General features: G+C 36.2%; 1 long non-coding RNA gene across 1 annotated transcript; it reads left to right on the top strand.

The window, feature by feature from the left end:
• Window positions 1-271: 271 nt before the first annotated feature.
• Window positions 272-1,643, top strand: LOC107847232. The gene is made up of 2 exons (XR_001667368.2): window positions 272-325; window positions 861-1,643. It is a non-coding gene; the product is annotated as an uncharacterized LOC107847232 (long non-coding RNA).
• Window positions 1,644-5,526: the final 3,883 nt, after the last annotated feature.

The raw sequence follows: 5,526 nt of genomic DNA, 5'->3' as shown, positions 1-5,526 counted from the left end.
AGGATATTTACCTCTTTATATAGACATAATTTAGGATTTAGGTAAAGTAGCCACCAAGCTAAATTTAGGATAAAGTAACCTCAAGAACTCTAATAAAAATTAATTTTTTTTTTGTAGAATCTACAAAATTTCAATATCTACATGGATAATTTAGTCATTTTATCTACCCAATTGATAAGTCACTGTATACGTGTAAAACGTACAGGATCCTACCAAACATGTGGCAATGCATTCAGATATCTCTATTTCTTCTCCTGTCTTTAATTCTCTTCCTCTCAAAAACAAGAAAAGAAGAGAAAAGTTGTTTTTGTTTTCTCTGCATCGTGTATGTTTCCTTCTGATAAGATTATTTCATATTATAGCATTTTGAGTTTTGCCTCATGGTTTTTTCATTTTTTGAGATTATTTTAATGGTAGAAGATCATCCAATTTGATTCTTCTATTTCTAGGCAGAGATTAGATGGGTTACTTGGGTTTCTCCATCCTTAATATTAATGGAAGAAAAAGAAGACCAAATTCAACTTTTTGCCTTCTAAGTAGATTAGATTGCCTTACAAGAGTTTGATCGGTAGAGATTTATACATTTAATACGGTGGCACTGTCTTTTCTTTAAGATTTTAAGTCGAAAAAATTGAATCTTTTGAAATTGTTTGTATGATTTTGCATGTGTTTAAATAAGATTGATTTTTAATTTTTGCATGTGTTACAATTTGAAGTTTCATGATTTTGATAGATAATTTCAGCTAACATTCAAATATTGCTTAATCATAAACCCTTTCAATCATTGTTTAATTATTAGTTATGAAGTGACCGATTCTGTAATTTAGACATCTCTGACTGCCATATTTTATGTTTTACAGAGGAAGTTGAGTGACGAACCTGTGGTTTAATCTACAAGCATAAATGAATTTTGCCATGTGTTCATTATCATCTTTTATGATTGCCTCTTCCTACTATAAAAATTTCCAAAGTAGAAAAATATTTATTTGGCACCTGAACCTTTTGCAAGAATTGGTGACTCAAGTACGATAGATGCAATTCAAAAAAATGAATGTATAGAGAAGAACAAGTTTAGAAGCTTAATTACCTTACTTTGTACAGATAAGTGATATGAGATGTCTGGCCTTCCACCACAGAGAGTGACCCTGAATTTTCTCTAATGATATTATTATCAATGAATTTATCAAATAGCCTTGCTGTGGCTCCAAGAGAATAACCTGCAAAGGACATGTGGTTTTTGTATTTAGTGTCAATTTCATTTATGAAATAAGCAGGGACTTCAGAAATAACTAGCAATAATATCGTGTGGTTTTCGTAGACAGTCATTGTTCATGGCCGCAAGAGCGGTACCAAATTCAGACTCAACTCTGCATATAGATTTTAGGATGTTGTTATCGTTGTAATAACCATGTACTAAATGCCTGAACTTTGTTCTTTATATTCATAGCTGGAAAAGTTGGGAGCAAGAAACTTCAACCTATGGTTACGAGTTTTCAAATGGTATATATTTGCTTGCTGTAAAGCCAGAACTTTGTACAGTTGCTTGCTCTCTTTGTTTATTTGCTCATCTCTTTGTTAGGTTCAATTGGTGTGAATGGAAAATGAAAAGTTTCTTGGAATGGAAAATGAAAAGTTGCTTGGAAGGGATAACTCTTCGGTAAAAGATACACTATATTGGAAAAAGGTATAACTGTTTGGATGATTGTGGCTGTTCGAAAAATGCACTCTTTTGAATGGACAGACATGATTGTTCAGAAAGGATACATGTAACACCTTAAATTTGATATTCAGAATGCTACACGGTGCTCATGACCCCGAAGGATCACAAGCTAACCAATGACTGATATATGTACCTGTATACTGCATAAAATACTTTATAATGTGGAAATATGAACTGAAAGGTCATAAGGTTCAAAACTGAGACATAGTATTTGATAAAAATGTAATATCTGGGAGGGGTATAAAATATTCAAAATAATTGAAATAAGCTATTTGAACATACTGTATGTAGTCTGGAAAGCCTCTTAAATGTAACTGTCTGAATAAGGAGTTGATGGGACATGTTCCTAACTAACTTTAACTAATAAATTAATTACTGAGATAATAAAATAATGATTATCTCCTCGAAAGATGAGGACTCACTGCTAGCTCTGACAGCTGAGACTGGAATCTACTGATAGCTGAGACTGGAATCTACTGATGTTCTGGAGCTTATGTCTCTGAAACTACGGTATAAGACATCATAGCGCAAATGTGTCAGTACTTTGAATGTATTGGTATACATGTGAGGTAGGCTGAATGCGTGGGGTTCATATGCATGAACAACAATAATACCAGACTGGCTATCATGAGCGTGGGAATACATGCATGAGACATAATAACTGACATAGATACTATGATAACATGATTACTGAATCTAAATACTGATAATATGACATACTAATAACTGATATAATTGATAACATGAGTGATTGTATTTGACAGTCCTGAATCTGATGGAACTAACTGAGTTTCGTACTGTATCTGAGTTGATTATATCTGGCAGTCCTAAAATCTAAAGAACTATCTGAGTTCTATTACTGAGACTGATTGACTGTGTCTGACAGTCCTGATTCTGTTACATGAAATTGTGGGAAATAGTTATCTAACCGACATGCCCCTAATATGCTATTACGGTTGAGTTGGGGTCCAATCTGTAACCCCAATTAGAAGGGTGTTAATACTGCGCCACTGGTAAAGACAAGCTGTTGGTGATCCTCATCTGATAGTGTGCCTAAAAGAGAACAGTGGGGCCCTTATCTGACAGTGCTTATCCACCTCATCAACCCTCATCGGACAGTGTTGATGTCTTAACCTATGCTGGCTACATAGTTCTGGAACGCAAGGATTACTTTTAAGAATCACACCTTCATCTGATAGTGTGTGTTCCCATCCTTGGGTTCACTCGGTGCTAATTCCTACTCCCATCTAATAAACTCTGAACATGATTTACTGAACTGAACATGGGTTGAGTTACTGAATTTCGTTAACTGGCGGAATACTGCTGATATCTGACAACTGACTGAGTTTATGAGATCATGGAGATTTTTTGAGTCATAAGACTGTCTGAAGTCTAAGGATTCATAGATTGACTAAGAGTATCATGAAAACATAACATGGCTCTAGGCACGCAACTAATGTTTTGGGTACAAGTATTCCTAGGAATCGATGGAAGGAAACTGACCAAGCATAACTTACTTGAACATATAACTAACATCATAATCCATAATACATTTATAGAAACATTTCATCAAAATATATGATAGGCATAACTTATACATACATGGGGATTTCATGGTATCATGCTAGTTAGGCACTTTTCCTTCATCTAGGCATTTAATCAAACATACTGTAGGCATGGTATATGTAAACATCATTGTACAATAATTAAACATCATGGTTCAATTCTAATTTCATCATTCAAGGGTTTAGTCATAGGTTTGCATGAATCTATATCTATAATAATTTAACCCATATAGAATTTATCACCCAACATGGAGTAGAATTCAATTTCTCATTATCCACATGAACACGAGCAACCCAATCATGAAATTCATAAGAAAATCTATAAACTTGAATTTAGAAAAGGGATTCTTGGGCTTCATGGATGAAAGGAGTCCATGAATGAACACTATGCATACCTTGATTCGTAAATACATAAAGATTGGTGGAGGAAATTCTTGATTCTGAATCTTCTATGAAAAGTCCTAGGTTGTTCTTGAGAGGTTTTTGAGAGAAGAGAGTGTATTTTTGGGTAAAAAGTGGCGGAATCATATGTTAAAGGGCTTAAATAGGGGTGAAAAATTGACCCTTTTAACCCTGGACGTGTCTTGTAATTTCTATAAAAATTTTCCAAATTGGACCCCTGGCGTGACGCGGCGCTATCGCACCGTGCCATTGAAATTTGACAATTGGGAAACTGAGGGATGGCGCGACGTGGAACCATCGCGTTACCCCTTCTTTTGTGACCTGGAAACTTTGGCACAACGCAGAGGAAATCAGGCTGAGACACTGGAAAAGGACAATTGCCATTTTAGCTTGTGGGGCGGCGCACCACTGACCAATATGGCACTATTTTATGATGGGAACTTAAAATAGTCATAACTTCTTACCTGGTTATTGGATTTAGGCGAATTTATATCGATGGAAAGTTTATTGAATTTTCCATATGACAAAAAGTAAAAATCTTAAAAATACCACGTGTAAAAAGTGGATTCATCTTTCAAAGAAAGATCCTAATATTTTTAAGACAATTTTAAGCTAGGAAAAGGTACGGGGATTCGTCCTCAAATGAGACTGAGAGTGAGGGGAGGAGCATAAACTGACATACATACTGAACATGGATAACTGGAACATGACTCATAGCTGACATGACCGATAACTGAATATATCATACTGAGCATGCATATCTGATGCATGTGTAATTGATTCATGAATGCATGACTGAGTATTCTAAGGAACTAAGTTTCTCACAATGATAATGCATGCCTGATGCATAATTATATAACAGAACTGATACATGAATGCATGACTGAATATGCAATGGTACTTGATACCAAGTTTGTGATGAACACTGAGCGTGAAACTGAGTAAGCTTTAGGAGGACTATTACCTTGAGCTTAATCTGAGTTGGCGGAGAAGAGGTGAGGATTCTTGGTATGCATGTATACTTCTGCTTCCCAAGTAGCTCCCTTGGCAGACTGATTTTTCCAAAGAATATTAGCTAGAGGGACTTTTCTGTTCCTCAGTCTACGAGTCTGATAGTCTAGGATTTTGACTGGAATCTCCTTATAAGAGAGACTGTTCTGAACATCAATGCTCTGAATAGCGACTACAACTGCTGGGTCACCTATGCACTTCTTGAGCAAAGAGACATGGAAGACTGGATAAACTGAGGTTAGATTTGAAGGCAATTCGATCTCATAAGCTACCTTGCCGAATCGACTGAGAATCTTAAAGGGACCGACATATCGGGGACTAAGTTTCCCTTTCTTGCCGAACTGTTTTACTCCCTTCATGTGAGAGTTCTTTAGATATACATAGTCACCAATATCGAACTTAAGATCTTTTCTACGAACATCTGCATAAGACTTCTGTCGGCTCTGAGTAGCCCAGAGTCTTTCTCTAATCAACTGGACTTTTTCTAAGGCATCGAATACTAAGTCAAGCCCTATGATTAAGGCCTCACTAACTTCGAACCAACCGATCAGAGATCTACATCTCCTACCATAGAGAGCTTCGAATGGAACTATTCAAATACGGGAATGATAACTGTTGTTGTATGCAAACTCAATCAAAGGCAAGTGGTCATCCCAACTACCCTTGAAATCAATTGAACATGCCCGTAGCATATCTTCTAAAGTCTGAATGGTCCTTCCTGCTTGACCATCTATCTGAGGATGAATGGTTGTATTGAGATGAACTTGGGTACCAAGACCCTTTTGGAACGCTTTCCAGAAGTGAGAGGTGAACTGGTTACCTCTGTCT

The sequence above is a fragment of the Capsicum annuum genome, chromosome 11 (assembly GCF_002878395.1).
Source record: "Capsicum annuum cultivar UCD-10X-F1 chromosome 11, UCD10Xv1.1, whole genome shotgun sequence".
Classification (NCBI taxonomy): domain Eukaryota; kingdom Viridiplantae; phylum Streptophyta; class Magnoliopsida; order Solanales; family Solanaceae; genus Capsicum; species Capsicum annuum.
This window is presented reverse-complemented; position numbering and strand designations above follow the sequence as displayed.